This window comes from Haemorhous mexicanus, chromosome 11 (genome assembly GCF_027477595.1).
Source record: "Haemorhous mexicanus isolate bHaeMex1 chromosome 11, bHaeMex1.pri, whole genome shotgun sequence".
In the NCBI taxonomy this organism is placed as follows: domain Eukaryota; kingdom Metazoa; phylum Chordata; class Aves; order Passeriformes; family Fringillidae; genus Haemorhous; species Haemorhous mexicanus.
In genome coordinates this window covers 6,536,484-6,556,679 of record NC_082351.1, presented here as the reverse complement: position 1 = coordinate 6,556,679, position 20,196 = coordinate 6,536,484, and the positions used below count along the sequence as shown (strand labels likewise).

At 44.6% G+C, this 20,196-nt stretch overlaps 1 protein-coding gene across 10 annotated transcripts in view; it reads left to right on the top strand.

The window, feature by feature from the left end:
* The window catches only part of ATP2B2 (ATPase plasma membrane Ca2+ transporting 2), a 403,287-nt gene that overhangs the window by 125,854 nt on the left and 257,237 nt on the right, over nucleotides 1–20,196 (top strand). For all 10 annotated transcript variants that reach the window (XM_059856152.1, XM_059856154.1, XM_059856161.1 and 7 more), the window contains one exon: nucleotides 11,518–11,617. The gene's annotated coding sequence lies outside the window, so the exon portion shown is untranslated. The remainder of the gene's footprint in view (nucleotides 1–11,517; nucleotides 11,618–20,196) is intronic.

Sequence of the window (20,196 nt, the reverse complement as noted above, 5' to 3'; positions counted from 1 at the left end):
GACTCCAGTGTTTGGTTGCTTTAATGGTCTGAAGAGCAAAGTGATTTTTATTACTATGTCTGTTTTCCCAAGTCTTTGCATGGCTGAAAATTAATAATGTAGCATATGTACTTTGGAAATTCTCATTTTGTTGGAAATTGGGGAGCAATGTGATTGCTTCCTCCTCTTCCTTTAGGTCTTTGTCCTGACCTTTTGAGTTCTCTGCACCTTGGCAGCATTCACACCATCCATCCAATGCCTCAGACCATAGCTGGGGCTGTCTGTCATTTTCCAAGAAGAATTTTCAGGGTGTAATGCACATCCATCATTTCTAGAGGGCTATTTCCATTCCAGCTTTCACTCTGATGTGAAATCCATCTTCTCTGGGTCCAAACTTTGAGAGCAGAATGGAGTTAGGGACAATAAATGGTGATGAGAGAAGGTTTCTCCTGAACAGAATTTTCCTTCCTAGGACAAATCTTGGCATTGAGATGTTCTTGCTCAGGAGGGGAGTCTACAGAATTCAATATATAGAGGATATAGAATGGGGCAGGGACACCTTCCACTGTCCACCTTCAATGTCCAGCCTGGCCTTGGACACTTCCAGGGATCCAGGGGCAGCCACAGCTACTCTGGGCACCCTGTGCCAGTGCCTCCCCACCCTCACTGGGAGGAATTCCAATTTAATTTCAGTTTTCTCTGCTTCCCAAATGGCTGCTTGGTGTCTGGGTACCTTCACCAGAGGAGAACTTCTTTCTTCATGACCTTCCTGCCTTTCCTTCCCAGCTATAAATCCTTTGCAGGGAAATGTAGGCCTGACAACTCCAGTTAAAAATTCCTCTGTAAAAGAATGGGATGGCTTCAAGAACTGTTCCAAGAGCAAGCCCTTGAGCTGCTGTAGGAGCTGCCTGTGAGAGGCTCAATATCCCCCTGCTGTGGGGCAGGGATGGACACCCTGGGCAAGGCAGGGAGCCCCAGTTTGTAGCACCTGGAGCTGCTGTCTGCTGCTCCCCCTGCTCTCCAGCCACGCTGGGCTGATAACCACAGGGACCACCAGACTGAGCTGCAGCTTCTTCCCAGCAGGCTGCAAGGAGCAGGGCAAAGCCACAGCCTGGTTCTCACTGGTTTGGCTGGACCAAGTTGGATATTCCACGTGCTAGCTGGGGATAAAATCCTGATGCTTTGGGGGTCTTCCTGTCTGCTCCCTGCACAGCTCTGGGCTGTGTCCTGCCTGGGAGGGCTGACACACCTCCCACTGCTGCTCTCAGAGTGCCTTTTTGGGCCTTGCACGTACCTTTTAAAAATCTTTTCCTGCTGGAACAAGGTCAGGAGGGTTATTTTTTTCATATGGCCCATTATTAGGTTTCTTCACCTCATTTACAGCAAACCCTTGAGGAGTTAAGCAGATAAGGAAATCCTGCAGGATATGGAAGATTTTTTTTTTTTAATTTTAGGTGCTAATTTTAAAGGAATAGACATTTGGGCAAGCATTATTACTTGCACAGAGACTCTTTCAAGCACAAGAAATCTGGAACTGTTTCAGAGGCAAATAAAATTTGGGTTTTTTTTTTTCCCTAAGCCAGGTTGAATTAATTGGAAAGAAATGAACCCATTATTCCTGACTGATTCAGATGGGCTTAGGAAGGATATTGTGAAGGTTGGTAATTCTGAGAGAGGAATAGGATGGCATTTTGCATGAAATACCTAAATTATTATTGGTGATTGCCATATCCAAGTCAGGCCATCATTTAGCAATCTGCAGCAGCTCACTGAGCAGTTGGTGCTTTATTGGTGGCTTTGGGTGATTGTGTGAGGGAAAGAAGAGTTACAGAGCACACAGAAATGGCTGCAAAGAGGGAGGAGACAGTGAGAGCTGCCCTGGTCTCAAGGAAGCTTTGCAGAGAACCTTTTAAACTCATCTGTCACAGTTATTCACACACTGCTGGTGCTGCAGTGTCCGGGATGTGCTGCTTTAGACACCCACGGTGACAAAGTCTGGAAAAGCACCACGACCAGGGTGGCTCTGGGCTGGCTCTGTGAGGATGGGTGAGCTCTCAGCTCTCTGGGAGGATGCTGCTGCTCAGGGCTGGGAGAGGGCCCTGCTTTTCCTGGGAAATGGTGTCAAGCCCTTCCTGCAATCCACAGAGCAAATCAACTCAGGTGGGGCTCCCTCCTCCAAGTGGCCTTTTCAGTTCACTTGGCTGGAGTGGGAGGGAGATGAGGAGTTTTGAACTCTGTACCTGCTTCTTCTTATATATATGGACAGTCTGTCCTCTTTCTTCAGCTGCTCTGGGTGCTGTTGAGGGATTCATCTCATCTATTTTTATTCTTATGTATTTGCTAGATAGGAAGCAACAAGCATTGCCTCTGATATTTTCAAATCTGAGAGCAAAGAGTAAATATTTAATGTCATAAACAAGTATAAATACTGAATATAATGGGTTTGGATTTTTCCTTGTGATTTTTTTGGCTGCAGTTACTCAGAGAGGCCCTCCTGCAAGGTTTCAATGGGGATGGTGCTGCAGGATGGTGCTGCTCCTTCCCAGCAAATTAATCCATATTTAATGTGTCACTTCTGAAATGATAATGGACATGTAGAGCTGCTGACAAATGTACCCCTTTTGTTTCCCAGAGTAACAAGTTGTTACACTGGTTTCATGTTTATCCTCTCAATCTCTGAAAACAATGAGAAATGCTCTGGCAATCTCCTTTACCCATGACAGTGCTGAGAGCTCCTGTCTTTCTCCCACCACTGAACACCTGCTGGGAGGGTTCATGCCATCAGCTTTTCCTCCTGAAGAGTTTTCTCTCTCTGACTTTTCCTCAGCACCCCTGGCTCCCCAAAGAGAGTGTCCCTCTGCCCTGAGCAGCGTGGGTGTGCCCTTGTGCTTCCTCCAATCCACAGCTCCAGGGGCATTCCAGCTACCCAGCCACTGCCTCGTTTTCCCTCCTGCTCTTTAAACTGCAGAACTGCTCTGCTGCAGAGCTGGGTTAGCACCTCAGGGCAGGGCTTTAAACACCAGCATCTGCACTTCTGGGCTTTGCCTCTCTCAGCAGGGAGTGCCTTTAAAACCCCTGAGCTTCCCTGGCTCGGGAGGGACATTAAAGCTCATCCAGTGCCACCCCATCCATGGGCAGGGACAACTCCCACTATTCCAGGGTGCTCCAAGCCCTGTCCAGCCTGGCCTTGGGCACTACCAGGGATCCAGGGGCAGCCACAGCTTCACTGGGCCCCTGTGCCAGGGCTCCCCACCAAGTTTTGTTGGGAGTTTTGTTCCTCCATCAGAAGTAACTCCCAGCTTTCACAGGATGGGGAGACTCGTGCCAGGCTCTGCTGGTCTCTCCTTTGGTGCATGAGAAGTGTTAAACTCCCAGAGTTTGGGTCATTTCCCTGGGGAGTCTCTCCTGTCAGTGCTCACTCACAGAAATGCCTGCATTATTACATTTTTAGCATTATCTCATATCAGTTCTGCTTCAGTCCTGCTGGGCATGAAAGCTAATCCAGGTCCCAAAAGCAAGCTAATGCCAAGAAAAAAAGATGGACATTTACAACAGAATCTTCTATACAAATTGTTTACTTCACCCAAGCATGGAGCTGGATTAAAAATTGCTTAGAAATGCTGTTGCAGCTGGCTACTCCAATGATGCTGGGGTAAGGCTGACAAGGACTTGGGTGCTCAAACAAAGCCTGGGGACAGGTGGCCCCTGCTGCTTGATGGGCTTCTTAAAATCACTTAAAACTGAAAGTTTTGCAGAGGGAATTTAAGATTACCTGCACTGGCAGCCATGAATGGAACTGTCTTAAACATCTCTGTGTGAGGTAGAGGCCAAATCCCAATGTCCCTCCTCTTTCCTTGGGCTTTTGGCATCCATTAGGGAAACAATGCTTTGTTTCTTTTGTCTTTATCATTTTTCTCTCAAATAGTTTTCCTCCAGTTTACTTCCAATATTTCCATATACATTTGAGACTCTTGCCTTCCAGCTGAAATTTTTATGGTGCCTAAATCAAAATGGTCCCATTATAAACTTACAGCCAGTTTGGTAATGTAACAACTTAATATTGTTATATAAACATGTTTCCTGCTAGAAAATTTGTTTTGAGTGAAACCATATGCACATGTTAATGGGAAATATTTTTCACACTTCTGCTTTTTTGCCATTCTTTGTATTTGTCTCAATACTTATTAATAGCATCCTTCTGAAACTCCTCTGATGAGACCATACAGCAGATTTTTTTAAGCTGTAACTGGAGTACAATTTTAAATGTCTTGGATGTGATTCCAAACAGAGCTGTAAGAGAGTGAAATAACATGCAGCCCCTGATTGATTATATAGCTGTAATTATACTTAGGGACTGATATTCCATAAACCACTGGAGCAAAGCTCCCTCCACAGATAAACCATCACCTGCTGTTTTATTTGTAAATCAGTCCATAAGGACTCCTCACTGAGGAGCTTCTGCTGGGGAGCTTGATGGAATGATTTTTATTTGAGTCCACATGGTGTTCTTTGGAGAGGTTGCAGTTCTCATTTGGACTCTTTCCCACCTTTTTCCTACGGTGAGGCAGTTGCAGCACTTGAGGGGAGGCTGAAGTTGTGAATTTTGACAGGTTTGAGGTAACCTCCATTACTTTCCAACACGACACTGCATTTTGTTTATCCTGTGAATGGTGTCTCTGAGGAAGATCTGCTTGGCAAGCAATGCTTCCTGGAGCTTGGTGTCTCACACCTCAATTTCCTGGGAAATCTAGTGCAGATGATTGTTTAGCTGTCAGCATTGGCTGTCCACTTGATTTAAAAAATACTGCTTCATCCTGGAGAGGTTTCTGGCCAGCCTACAGGCAGGGGATTGTGGATTAGGAGTGGTTGGGGTCGGGAGGGACCTTGAGGATCATCTCACACCAGCATTCACCTTCCCAGGCTGCTCCAAGACCCAGTGACCAACGTGGCCTTGGGCACTGCCAGGGATCCAGGGGCCACCACAGCTGCTCTGGGCACCCTGCCAGGGCCTGCCCACCCTCCCAGCCTGGAATTCCTTCCCAATGTCCCATTTACCTTTGCCCTCTGTCAGTTTGCAGCCCTTCCCTCGTGTCCCCAGTCCCTCTCCAGCTCTCCTGGAGCTCCTTTAGGCACTGGAAGTGGCTCTGAAGTCTCCCTGGAGCCTTCTCCAGGCTGTCTCCATGGGAGAGGTGACAAATGTTTGACTGTTTTTGCTTTGGTTGGGTGAAAATGGGAGGGATGTTCCATGTAAGGCCACGTTTTATGTCACTGTTTTATCCCAGCCTCAATTCTCTGTGGAGGGGATCAGCTCAGAGCTCCCCTATTTGAGCAGTAAATGTAGTAAATTTGTTTTTCCAGGTGTTTTTTGTGTTGTGGGGACTTGTGCTGAAATTAATCTCCTGCCTCAATGCCCAGCTGCAGCTGGAAAGGTCTTTTCACTCTTCTCCATGGCTGCCCCTCCTCACTCTCCAGGGAGAACTTTGGGCTTCCCTTGGCTCTGCTGCTCTTCCCTTCCCTGGAGAGCTCTGCAGGGAGAACTGAGCTCTGCTTCCCCAGATGTCTTCACCAGGTTTCTCTGAAAAGCAAAAGCCTTCTGCATGATCTCACAGGGGCTTAGTTTTCATGTGACTCCCTTTGTGGGAGGCAGTTTGGAAAGCCTACAAATATCTATTGGATTTTAATAGATGCAAATATATGGATTTTCCCCTCATCACATGGAGCAGGTTGTGAGCCATGACTTCCCTTTTCCAAAAAGGAAAACTTTGCTCCTTTTTTATTAGTAAATTTGTCTATAATGCCTAAATATTTTTATTTTTATTTATATAAAAATAAATCATCAAAACATCTAAAAGAATAGAGAAAGTATATTTATGGACATAAATTTATATATTTATATAAATTCATCAGTATTTTATATAATAAATATATATGTGTTTATCACTAGGTGAAATAATTTTATTTTCCTGGTATAGGAATTGTCCATCTGTATGAGCAATATATGGAATATATTCCTATATATATATAGTACATAATACTTCTATATCTGCTATAACTTCAAAAAAAGAGAAAATAATGACCCTCCCACCTCTCTCTGCTGCTCCAGTTGTCTGCACTGGATAAATATTCCCTGTCTCCTGTTCAGTGGCAGCTGCTGCCTCTGCACAGCAGCTTCTTCTAGACCAAGTTTGCTCCTCCTTGCCTGTTGCAGACAAACTGATTTTCATAAAGTCATTACTGGAACCCTAAATGTGGCCTCAAGCTGTAAAACATCCTGAGTTTTCCTGGGTTTAACCTTTTGGATTTTATACTTTTGATACCTAACAGATTTATTTTCCCCAAGTCCTCCTCCTCCTCCTGTATTTCTTTTTAATCCTGCTTTTCCATTTTGCATTTTCCCCCCCAAAGTTCCTGCCCAGATGGAGAGTTTTGTGTGTTCTCAGCTGTCAGGGTTTTTAGCAGCAAGGTCAGTCCACAGGAAGCTCTGTTATTCCTAATGAAGGATAGGTGGCACTCTTGTTATTTTTGTTTGGCTCCTGAAATAAATCAGGTGTATGTGCTCTCTCAGATTTCTTTTTATAGAGTAAGTGCTTTAGAGAGTGATCTTGAACATGAAGAGGATTTGATTTTATTATTTTTTTTTTTTAATGTGAACACGTCCTTCAGTTGCCTGAGTCTGTGGCTGGATCACAGTACTCTCCAGGAAGAGAAAATGTTATTTTCAGGAAGACCTTAAAGAAGAGTGCTCCCCTACATGGCACGGCCTCATTTGACTTATAAAATTTTGGATTGTTTTTTTTTCTATTTTCTGACTATTTAATAAGGCAAAGAAGAAAGCCAGCAAAGCATTTAATGTAATTTAAACTCCAGTTATTAATACCTTTATACTTTGTATTTCCCTCTTAGTTTGGGATTTGGAGCAGAGGCTTGAGCTGGCATGGCAATCCTAGCAGTGCTCCTTAGCAAGTCCTGGACAGTGCAGAGAGCCTTCATTCCTTAGAGCAGGGGAGCAAACCTGAATTGCCCTAATTCTACCAATTCAGTGTAAAATTGAGGAGTTTGTGAGTTGGAGTGTTTTCTCTCAGCCTCCAGAGATGTGAAGCACAGCCCCTGCTGCTGAGGTAGGACCTGTGGGGGGTATCCTGGAGATTTACAGGGTGGCTGGGGTGTTAAAGCTCAGCTCCCTGGGGTGTTTGATGTTTTCCCTCCTCAGGTTCTGTGGAGGTGTTCTCACCTTGATGCTCTCTTGCTGCAAATCAGCTCCATGTCCTTGCTCCCCTGGGCTGGCAGGTTCTCTGACCTCAGCCCTGCTCCTCTTGATCCTCCTGGCAGTCCACTGATTCTGCTCCAGCTCTCCCCAGAAAGAGGAGAGCTCCTGCCCCAAGGCTGGAAGGATGAGAACAGTTCCTGTCCTGGCTCTGTCCAAGAGTGAGGATCTCTCCCACCTGAAATACTCAGGATTTTGTGGTGTGTTCTGGCCATGGGAATGTCTCTGTGATGGGGTCATGGCTTTCTCCATGGGGCTTCTCCATGGCCACAGACTTGTCCAGGGGATTTCCCATCTGAAGCCCTCAAAGCAAAGCCATTCCCAAGCTCTGAATCTCCTGTAAAGCTGCTTTGGTCGTGTAGTTCAAATAGAAAGTTAAATAGGAAATGTGGAAGGAAAAGGAGATGTTGGTGCCAGACAAAAAAAAAACCCAAAACACTTGTGTGGATTTCATTGGACAATTCACCATAGGTGCTATTCTCTAAGCATGGCATAATGTGCTTTGTGGGTTTTAATTTTTTTTTTTTTCACGCTTAAATTTTAGTTAACTACAGTTTAGATGTCTGGACTTGCCTCTATGCTGAGGTGGGATGAACTTAGATGAAAGCAAATCTCTCTTGAAAGAATTTCCAATCTAATTTAGTGTTTAGGTGTCTTCACTTTAAAATATTTAGTTAGTCTATATTCACTAGGGAAAGAGTGCTTGATTTTAATTTCCATGATGATTGGATTATGGAATTAAAAGTTGTTTGAACAAGTTATTTTGTTTTATTGGTTGAAGGAACACAACTCGGCAGTTTATCTTGCAGTTTGTATTTTTGGTGCCATCTCATGTAACACAGGCTCGTGTATTACTCATCCCTCCCTTCTCCTGCAAAGCCTTTTGGATTTTTTTTTATTTCTCTTTTTAATTTCAATACCCTGGAGTGTTTGAATTGAAGAGTCTCAAATAAAAATCTATTTTGGGGCAGGAAGTTGTCTTGATGTTTTGGATAACATTTACTTCTACTTTCTAATGCCAAATCATCTTTCAAGCTGGTGCCATTAAGGCAGAGAATTTTGTGGTTTGTATAATAATACAAGTCCCAAATGGTGGCAGTTATTGAAGTTAACACTTTTTGCCCAACTGTGGGAGTACCAGCATCTTTGAAAGATTCCAATTTTGGTTCTTATTTATGCTTGACATTTAATGTGCTTGACATTCTGATTATTTTACACCTACCTAATTTCTTCTAGCTCCAGGGATAATGACAATATTTTAAGCATCTGTGAAGTGTAACTGTGTGTTATGGAGCAGGTGCAAGGCTACAAATGGAAGGAAAAAGTCCCTAAACTATTTCTGGAATCATTGTTTCTTTTGTGTTGCATATCTCAGGGTCAGGTAGAGTTTCTCACCAGCTTGGTGTGGTTACCAGTATTAGCTTTACTAATATTTTATATGCTGTTGTTTAGCCACATGCCTGTGTGTGTGTAGGTATAAATAAATCACACAATGAGGACTGGGTGCTCACATGGTGCCCTTTGTGATCTAGGGGCGAGGCATTAGAGAGAGAGCTTCCCAAGTTGTTACTGGAGATTTATATTTTCCTTAAATTTTGAATTAAAATAACATGTTATAAAATTCAGCCCTTTAAACTGAGCTCATGTGGCACACCTTTAGGGTAGAACTTAGAACTGGTTTATGGATAATTGGGATATAACCAGATAAATGAAAGTATTGGGAAAAAAAATTACCCAAATGATTGTAAGTACACTCTGTGTAAAGTCCTTACTCTCCCTTTGCAAAGTAATCTTATTCATCTTTTTGAGTTGTGTTCCCCTTTGTTATGTGGGTCCCTGCAGTCATGTCAGGTTTTAGGCTCTTTTGAAAAGGTTGAACTGGTTATCAGGGAAAGAGGGAGCAGGATGGAAACAGTGGGAAAACCAAGTTCTTCACAGAAGTGCAGCTGGTGGCCACAATTTCCTTTTTCATGCACTGGGAATGCATGGTGTTGCATTTGGCTGTTGACTGCATGAGGAGAGAGAACTTAAAGTACTTTATTTTGCAGCCCCAAGTGGGTACATTTAAATACTTGCCCAAGTCCTCCCAAAACAATCACCAGGGCCCAGCCAGGGGTCCTTGGAGCAGCCCTGACTGAGGGGGTTTTAGGAACAATTTAAAAAATCCCTTTATTTTGCAATCTTGCCACCTGGTGGTACAGCCTGATAATAAATATTTGGTTAGAAACCTGTTCCAAAAAGTCCTATTTTCTTTGGTAGGCAGGGTCTTGGGGCTGGGATTTCAGACTGGATCCTGCACAGGCTCCTGTTTGTAGCAGGCAGGTTCAGTGTGTTCTCCCTCCCTGGCAGTGCAAGGCTGTGCATCCCTTGGCATTAAACAGCAGAGTCACATCAGAGGCTGCCTTGGCTGGGAAGGGACCTTAAAGATCATCCCATCCCACCCCTGCCATGGCAGGGACACCTCCCACTGTCCCAGGGGGCTCCAAGCCCCATCCCACCTGGTCTTGGGCACTGCCAGGGATCCAGGGGCAGCCCCAGCTGCTCTGGGCACCTGTGTCAGGCCTCAACACCCTTGCTGGATGGATTTTTTTTCCTAATGTCCCATCTAACCCTGCCCTCTGGCAGTGGGAGCCATTCCCCATGTTCTCTCACTTGTAAATCATCTCTCTCCATCTTCCCTGAAGGTCCTGGAAGGCCACAATTCCATCACCCCAAAGCTTCTCCTGTGCAGGTGAACAATGCCAGCTGTGCCAGCCTCTCCTCCCAGCAGAGCTGCTCCATCCCCTGCCCATCCTGGAGCCTCCTCTGGGCTCCTCCAGGTCCCTCCTGTGCTGGCCCAGGCTGGGGCAGCTCTGCAGAATCCCCCCAGCCCTGCTCAGCCCAGGGCAGGGGATTTGGGCTCCCAGACTCGGCTGGGACATGCCCAGCCTCTCAGCCACCAGCACCTCCCAGTGCTTTCCCCTGGGCTGCTCCATCTGTGCATCCCCCAAAATCAGCTCCCCCTGATTTCCACAGCCACGAGGGGAGAGAGCCTGGGGGTGCTGTGTGGTGCTGGAACTCTGTGCTGGGCATGAACCTTCAAATACATTTGAAATGTGGTTTATGAAGGAATGGTGTCCACCTCCTGGGAGTCCCAGGTGCATTATACAAACTGAACTGACCTAAGGTAGAGTGAGAATATTTAAGGATGTTGCTCTATCTCAAACAAATGCCAGCAATCTGGAGCTGAAATGTGTTTGGGTAGCTGGAATGTTCATTTGGGCACAAGGTGGAGACTGAATAGAGCCCATGAGGTGCCAGAGCTGGCACAGTGGCAGGAGCATGGGGACAGTCACTGCTTTGTGCTAATGCAGGATGAAGCAGATGTGATCCCACTGGTGTCTGCAGGGAAATCCTCATTTATCATGAAAGATGTTCTCACATGGTGCTCAAAGGGCCTGAAACAATCCAGTTTTTGCAGGCTGAATCCAAGCATGATTTACTGAGGGGTGAGATGAATTGATCATTAGCTGGAACTCACAGGCACAAGTGGATGTTTGCTCTCCCAGGAGTGTCCCCTCCAGCTCTGCCAGATGCTGTGGTGTGACACCAGAGGAACCCAATGGAATTCTGTGCTTGGGTCAGCCATGGCATGGTGCTGGAGCACAACAATCCCTTTTTAGCACCAAAAGATGAAAAATGGATTTCTTTCTGTCTGTCCTTACAGTGTAAGGATGTGTTCCCTCATCCTGCCCTAGGAGGGCCTCTCCTTGCCTGTCATTCCCTGCACCCTCCTGAGCACCTCTTATGAAAGCAGCCAGGATGTCACTTATTCACCACGACATCTCTGTGGTGACCTCAAGGCCTCTCAATTATTCCCTTCCAAGTTCTTATGTTGTGCAAGGAAAACTAGGGGAATGTCTCTCCTCTGCTCCTGCCCTCTCTGCTGGCCTTTCCCTCTCACACATGGGGTTTTCAGCCTCCAAAAACATTAAAAATCACATTTATTTACAAATATGAGAGGCCAGAGTGTTAGAGCTCTGATAAATGGGTAAAAGAGATATCACTGGGACTGTGTTTTCAAGCTTTTAATTCACATCTTTGGTCGCAGAGTTGGAACTTTTTAATCCCTTGATTTTACTGCAAAATGTCCCTAACTATTTATGACACTGGATGTTTGCTCTTGGATCTGTTCCTCCTGTGGGGCATCCTTTAGATCACTCCTTGTTTGTTCTATTAATTTGCTTAATTCTCTGGGGTTTGTCAAGTCTAATTATCTTCTTTCTTTCTTCCAGTTTTGAAATCAAGATTGATTAGCCAACAGGAGAAGACCCAGCTGGTTATGTGACTCAGAGCCCTGTTCATGAGGCACTCACTTGTTTTTACAAGACAACTGTAAGTTGCTTCTTTTTCTTTTCCTCCCTCAAATGAAAAATCTACTGTTGTAACTTCATAGAAATTCTGGAACATTCTTGAGGAATTCCCTTTGATTTGTAAAGACAATTTTGAATTTTGGCTTGCTGATGCCAGCCAAGGACCAGACGTTCTCTATTTACTTTACCAGAGATTTTTTCCCCCACGTAGTGATAGTTTTGGGAGGTTGCCCTGGCTAGGAGGATCAGTCTGCTGTCTCTGGACCTTGTGCTGTGTGACTTGTGGGATCAGGGGATGTGACAAACCTGCTTGGAGTGCACTGCTGGTGGCTTGTGTGAGGAGATGCTGAATCCCAGCATGGAAGTGGTGCAGGAGGAGCTGGCTCCTCTGCAGAGTTCTGCATCCTCCCACTGCCCCAGACCCTGGGCTTCTGGACTAAATGATGCCTCCTCTGTACTTGATGCAGACAGGGGTTTTTCCCCACAATTATTAATTTGTTCTTCATAAGGCAAACCCTCAGTTTTACTCACAAACTAGAATTTCTCAGGTAAAGTATCCATCATGGTCTGGGATGCAGAAATGAAAGTTCCAGCAGTAATAGTGCATGGCTTAATTATCTTTTTTTAATCTATATCACGAGCCCTGTTTTATAAGCTCAGCTTAATAAAGTTATTAGATGCAGGTGGAGTGCTGATACATTTGTCACCGTGTTTGGTGTGGTGTGAATCTAATTTATCATTTTTCACTTGTGTGAAAATGCTCTGCCTTAGCAGTGATGAGACTTTAATGTCTGTAACCAGGTGGAGGGGGGGGTTTAATGATGAAATTTTGGAAGCCATACACTCACAGGATGTTGCACTCAGATGAGCAGGATTCCAGGCAGGGTTATTAGGTGTGGGGCAGCACCACATTGCCTCCAGCTTTTCTTTAGCTATAGCTGCCCTGAAAGCCAGGCAGGCTGGCTTGGCTGAACTTGATAATCTTGTTAAAATGGCATTGCCCAACTGCCCCTGATTGTATAAAAATCCCACTGTTTGTACAAGCTGGTATTTAGTCTGAGTTTTCTCTTGACTAGCAAGTGGTGATACAATGCATGTACAATCTGTCTTTTCATTTGTTACCTCTCTTGTTGCTGAAGGCTCTTGAACCAAGGAGGGAAAATGAGGTATAATGTTCAAACTGTTAGAGAAAAAAGGGGAAAATAGCACTCACCAGCAAGTAAGTTTTGGGCTTCTGAAATAGTAGAACCAATAAAGAAAAATTAGTAAGTGTTAACTGTGAAATAGAATAAGCTTAGTATTCATTTTTATGATTGCAAGGAGATGTCTGAGCAAATTTGCTTTATGACAACAATAAATATATTCCAAAAATATTGAAATTATTAGCAAGTTATCAGGGAAGAGAGAGAATCACACTCTTTTTTCAGCAAGTAAGCATGGAGAACAAAAAGATAACAAGAGCACCCTGTTGCTTTGGGTGTCTGCTCACAGAACTCTCCCTCTCCTGTGGTGTGTGTGGAAAGACTTAAAGCTCAATAGGAGGAGCACAAAGGAATGAAAAACTCAGATTCAAAGGCTTTGCTGGTTTTCTGTGGGTAATGAGGGAAGCTCTCCATAGATTAGAGCTCTCAGTTCTGGGTAGCTGCTATGCAGAATACTGCACAGACTTGTTTTAGATTAATTTTTCTGTATTCTGTATTGAAAAACCTGAAACAACTGTTGTGTTGGGAAGGTGATAAAAAGAATTATATTATACAAAGTGGCACTTGCACAGATTTAATGCATTCAAAATATTATGTAAGGTAAATGTGGAGAGAAATTACTCCAAGGTTTGCTCCCTTTTTCCTCTGCTGATTTCCAGATGGATTTCCACTCAGGTGATGAGTGCACCTACAGCTCTCACCTCCATCTAAATGTTTGATGGGCTCTTGTGGCTAAAACCATCCCAACTTCTATCAAAATGTTCTAGTGGGTGCCAATATTTTTCCAGTGTAGAGCAGGATGAAAACATGGTCATAATGACTGTGTGGGCAACTGTGCCATCAAATATTGCAGAGTGCTCAGCATCACTTCTCCCTGACAGCAGCAGTTTGTCACTGGTGCTTTAATGAAGGTTTTAATAGGTGCCACAAGCTGAGCAGACCAAATATTGTGCTTGTCTTTCAAAGTAATACAGATTTCAGCTTCGTTTTTTTCCCCCCAAACTCTTAAAGCAGGTAGTCTATAATCTATTTGTCAGACATTTAAATGTCTGTTAGAGACTGAAAAGCGAAGCCAGACTTACTAGAGAGGGAACTTTCTTAGTCATTCAGCTATTAAAAAAAGAAAAGCCTCCTGAGGTTTTTGTCCCCTTTTTTTTTTTTTTTTTTTTTTTTTGCAGAGAAATAAGGAGAGTTTGAAATACTGTAATTTTCTCTATTTCTCAGTATAATAGTTTCAATTCCTGTTGTGGAAGGCAAGCTGCCAGGCACAACCACACAGTTCAGTGAGCTTGTAGAGATAAAAAAATTGTAACCCTCCAAAACAAACCTTCCTAGAGCCTTCAGCCTCTCCCATCCCATTCCAGGGGAAAATGGGCTGAATCCCTGGATTGCTCAGTTTAACCTCCCTCCCAGCCAGAGCTGAGGCTGCACCCATGGAAGATGCTGCTGCTTGCACAGATGAACACGAAGCACCTGCTGTGGTCAGACCTTGGCAGGAGCTGGAGACAAGAGCCAGGAGGTCCCAGTGCTCTGGGAATGCTCTGGGAATGTGTCTGCTGAGCCCAGGAGCTCACAAGGATTTGCTCTTCTCAAAAGCAGCTGCAGGTGTTGTCCTCTCCCAAAGATGTTCCCATGTGAAATCCTTCCTGGTTTTGTTTTGTCATCCCTCTGATTTATTGGAGTTATTAAGGAGATACTTTGGGCTGTGCTGTTATTTCTGTGCTGCTCAGCACTGAAATGCCAGCTGGAACTGGGGATGGAAAGCTGAAGGAATGGTTTTATCTTGTGTGGCTGCACCTGCTTTCCCCTCCTGGCCTGTAATTGCAGGGCACTGGGAAACTTTTCCAGCAGTGAGGAAACCTTTGGCAAACAGCTTTTGTCACTTCTGCCACCTCCACTGGAGGCAAACAGCTGAGCAGGGGGCTCCCTCCACTGCAATTCCCAGCACAGATTACCCAGCAGCTCATCCCAAACCATGAGAGATGTCAGCAAAGCCTGGTTTGCAGGTGGGATGTCAGAGACAGCCCCCTCCATCCCTCCATCCCTCCATCCCTCCATCCCTCCATCCCTCCATCCCTCCATCCCTCCCTCCCTCCCTCCCTCCCTCCCTCCCTCCCTCCCTCCCTCCCTCCATTTCTGTGCCACTTCTGTCCCTACATTTCATGGGGAAGAAGAGCCTGTTCCTTTTTCTGGCACTTGTGGATGTGCTGATGCTCCTTCAGAGCTCTTGTGCAGAAGCAGAGCAGATCTCTGCCCACAAAAACCTGCACATTCATCTTCTCTTTGCACAACAAAATTAAATATATAAAAATCTGTGAATGAATCGGAACTCTTCCCTAGAGCTACCTGTACATTCATTTTCCCTTTGCACAACAAAATTAAATATATAAAAATCTGTGAATGAATCTGAACTCTTCCCTAGAGCTGCCTGTACATTCATTTTCCCTTTGCACAACAAAATTAAATATATAAAAATCTGTGAATGAATCTGAACTCTTCCCTAGAGCTGCCTGTACATTCATTTTCCCTTTGCACAACAAAATTAAATATATAAAAATCTGTGAATGAATCTGAACTCTTCCTCCTTTGAAGAGCAAACTTCCTTTAATTAGTCTTTCCCTACTGTCTGGTGTTGGTGACATTTATGATTGTACAATTACTGCTTCATTTCAATTTTATGTTCTTTCCAGAGGTCAGGAAGGGTAATATCCCAACATCACCCTACTCAGTGAGAGGGTCACAGCTGACAGGAGTTCTTGCATGGGGTTCTCTTCAGTAAATCTTGAAGTGCATTAGAAAAATATGGATTTTATCCCTGTTTTAAAGGTGATGGGAACTGTGGCCCTCTGAGGCTGCCCTGCATGGCTGTGCAAACTTCTCCATGGGTTTTATTGCCTAAACATCCCATCAGACTCCTGATAGGCACTGGATTAAAATATAGAGTGGAAGCACGAGAGCAAAAAAGAAATTAAGATTAATTCCATTAATCTTAATGGAATCAAATCAGGATTAAAAAAAAAAACAAAAAAACAAAAACCCAAACCTGAAAAAACTGAACATATTCCTGCTGAATTCTGTGTGGTGTGTTTGGTTCAAATCATGTCTTGGATGGATTACCATGGAGTTATTCTGTAGTGTCAGTGAATTTTCTAATGGATGAGTGTTACTGTGGGATTTAAGCAATTCTCACCTGTCTTGGTGTGACCTGACTGTTAAAAATGGCAAAGAGCCTCAGTGTCAGGGGCTGCTTTTCCTTGTCCTCTCTGGCAGAGAGAACAGGGTGGTTGTGCTCCCCGGGATTCCAAGGAATTGAGCAGTTCTGGGGGGGGAAAGTCAGGTGAGACTTCAGTGCCTGCTCGAGGGACTGGAGGAAAAGTATTTGATTTAGATCAGTTTATAAATGACAGCCTGGCCCTGGTTTGAGCTCTGTGTGCCTCTGGGAGCCAGGCAGGATGATTCCTGCCATGTCCAGCAGGTAAAGTTCCCATGGAATTTTCTTGCACATTAAGAAAAGTTTGAAATATTTTATTTTTTAAATCCCATTTTAATATTCTCTTACTAATTACTGTGTCATTATTTTTTTCTTTTTTACTACTTTTGAAGTGCCTTTCTGATTTAAAAATCTTCAGAAATATTGAATGTAACTCAAAAGATAAGAGCTCATAGTAATGAAAGTACTTCTATAGTATTAGTTTCGTTATAGTTTTTTAAAAATGTAAATATTTTAGTTTTGCATGTTGGGGACATTTATTTCCCCTGCTTTTTTAGTGGATTTGCTTCACTGCCACCAAAAAGAGCTGCTTTGAGGATTGCCAGGAGGTGGTTAATTGCATGTTCTGAGTGTTTCTCTGGGGGGTTGCTCAGTAATGTTTTGAAAAAAGGCATTTTCAGAATTTCTGCACTGGCCACCTCTGTAGCACAGTGGAGCTCCTTGCTGGAGCTGTTGGGCACATTTCCCTCCCTGAGGAAACACCATGGGAGCAGCTGCAAAGGAGAAGCTCCTCCTGACTTTGGAGCAATCCTTGGTGACATCAGTCGATTGCTGGTGATCCATGAGGAGCTGCTGCCCACAAAGGGAAATTCCTGTGTGCTCCTTGTGCTTTAGGGTTTTCCTTGGCAGGCTCTGGGATGGTACAGGGTTTGTGGGAGTGCTCCTGGGTTTTTGCTGCCTTCTGGCTCTTCCTGGAGCCCACATTTCTGCAGCTTTCTCCTAATGCAGAGCCCAGAAATGGGGATTTTCTTAATGGGACACACACAGAGGGCTGAGCACAATTCAAATGCTAATATGTAGAAATCAAATCTCACAAAGGAGTGTGCTAACATTTGTCTTTATTCACACTCTATTTCAAAGGATATGTGCCAAGCCTTCCTTGACACTCAGAGCATTCTACACTGTACAAGTTCACCCCTGAAAGGCAGAGAGAAGCATTTCCTTTTTGCAGAGTTTAAATCTTTTGATCCCATGGAAAAGTGAATTTTTCCTTCCATGACCCCACCTGAGCCTGCTTTGCTGATTCCTCCACTTTCTCTGGCATTTCAGTGTTAAATTTCCCTTTTTAAGGGAGAAACTGAGCTGCACATATCCAGCAGAGTCTGCATAGGGGATTTTTTTTTCCTCCCTTAGCTGATTTTATTGCTCTCCTGGGTGTTGGGAAGTCTCTCCTTGACTTTGGTGTTCCTTCCTCCCTTTTCCAATTTACCCTGCCAGTAAATCTGCCTGAGCTCCTTTCAGACAGAACACCAGTTCCTTCTTTCACCTGGTCCTTGTCAGAACGTGCACTGAGCTCACAGATGCTGCTCAGCAGCTTTGAGCTCTGTGGTTTGCCTGCTCTTGGTCCTGGCTGTTGGAATTCCCTTGAATTCAGGAGCTGTGTTCTCTCCCAGCAGCACAGGGGGTGAATTCCCTGTTTGCTGAGCAAATTTCCCATTGCAATCCATTTTTCCCCTGGAGAATTCATCTGATATGAATTCTCCAGGGATATGGATGCCTATCCTGAATGGGTATTTGCTACTGCCCAGCTTTTGCAGGGTTCTCTGATGCACTGCTCTTCCTGCATGGCTTTCCCTGAGCTGGAAATTCCTTCAAATGCAGCTGGGGAGGAGTTTGTGACTGCTCCAGGATGGGACACCTTCAGGCTGGGCCCTGACTTCAGGCTCCTGCTCTGTCCCTTACTTGTCCCTGCCATATTCCAGGCACAGATTAAAATACAATGTGGAAACACAAGAGCAAAAAAAAAAAAATTAGCGGAATCTTTATGGAATAAAATCAGGTTTTTAAAAAAACAAAACCTCGAATTCTTTGGCTTGTCCCATCCTTTGCACCGTTTGGATGGATTGAGCAGCTTGTTCCTGAATCTCGTTTGAGATTTCCCCCTAATCTCTCCCTGCAGATGTTGGTGCTTCAGTGCTCAGTGAAGTGATGCTTTGCTTTTTATGTTCTCAAGCAACACATGGTCTGCAGCCAGCTCCTGAAACTCACAAAGTATTTAAGAATGTGTTTAAATGCAAGGTCTTACAGAAAATGCAAATTTATTACTTGTCACTTGATTCTCACCATAGATTTCTGGAGAGTAAAAAGCTCTGAGGCTTTTTTTTTATTGGTGCTATCACTACTTTGCCTTCATGCTTATGCTGATTGTCTTTCTTTGCCAGAGCCCCTTAGCACTTGTTATCAGTAGCTACAATTTCCTGCCACCTGTGGTGGAATATATTTCTTCATTATGAGCTTTTTGCTGCTTCCTCAAGTTTTGTCTTTGATTAGCTGCTATGGAACTTCTGCACATCATCATCACTTGTCCTGCAAAACTTGATTATCTGATAAATATGAAAATTGCTGCATCCAGCTTCTGTTGGCCCAGATCATTTAGTGCCAGTTCTGGAGCCAGCACTGACCTGAGCTGATGCTAAATCCAGAGTGAGAGATTGTGGTGGAAGGCTGGGTTTTGTAGGGTTTATTTGGGATTTGTGGTCGTGTTTTTTCCCCCCCTTTCCTTAAAGTGAAAGAGCAAGGCTCAGTGACTCGCCTGAGCTGGGCTGGAATATAGCAGAGATCACAACTTTATAGTTTGAATTTGGTGAACTTTTTCTTAATCTTATTTGCAGCAACTTCACACCTCTGGTTTAGAATCTGTTATAATTTCAAGTATCTCTTTGTAAATGACAAGGTTTAGCAGAGGTTTGCCACTTGCTGTGAAATCTTCTGGGAATGATGTGCTGTGAATCCTTCTGCCCAGAGCCAAAGAGAAGAGAGCATAAATTACACGAGCTCCTGGCTTCACAAATGCAAACATGGATCTTGTTTTTGCCCATTAAAGTGGGTCTTCATGGACTCAGTTTGAAAGACCAACACTTTTTATTGCAGGAACAGCTGTCCAGCTTCTCCTCTGTAGCAGGTAGCTTCTTCTCTCCACCAGCATCATCTGGCACGAGGATAAAAACTGAGCTTATCAGAGTGTGATAAAAGGAGCATGTGTGTGTATGAAGGCAAATGCAAATTGCCAGCATCAAAAAGAGAGCTTGGCAACTGCAGATGTGTGCCTTAAACGCTGTAGGAGGAGAGGGAAGGAAGGGTTTTGTTTCTTTGTGCTGAGCTCTGCTGGAGCAGCTGCTGCGAGCTCTGCAGCAGAGCTGGGGCGGCGCCGTAGGTGAAGCTGCTGCTCTGTCTGGGATGCAATGATCCAGCAGATTCTGCTGGGGAAGCACTGCCCTGGGGGAGTGCTGAGGGGAAAGGAGAAGGATCATCCCCTGTCATCTTTATTGGCATTTCTATCTTTACACTTTCTAACCTTAGCGAGCCGCTGGATAGAAATTCCAGCCTGGAGGGAGATGAGTCCGTGTTAGCCTGTAGAAATTTAGACAGAGAACCCTAAAAGCCTGGCCATGAAGTGACCCCTGGCACTGCTGGAAAAGCTGTGAGGATGACCCCAATGGGTGTCATCCTTCTCCAAGTACTGCTGTCACCTTCTGGGCTGCTCTGGCTGATGGCTTTTGGGCTTGTTTGGTTGTTTCCTTTGGGGTTTTGTTTCAGGTTTGTTGTTTGGTTGGTTTGGGGTTCCTGCTGAGGAATCCTTCCTTTCCCCATCATCCCCCAGGTCCCCAGAGTGCCCAGTCCTGCTGGAGCAGGTGGCTCTCCCCTGTGAACCTCTCTGTCAGGGGTGCTGGAGAAACAGCACCAAAATGGGGATTTAATCCGTGCCCATCCCAACTGAGCTCTTCCCTTTGGCCTGCAGACATTTCTCCCCTCAGTGAGATTCCTGGGGAATGACATGGCCATGGAGCATGGGAGACTCGGGGAGCTGCTGAATCCTCATTTCCTCACAAGCCTTTCAAATTTTTCCTAAATCCCATCAAGTAGCACTCTTGAAAATGAAAAATGTATCGTTCGAGGAGAACGAGCAGC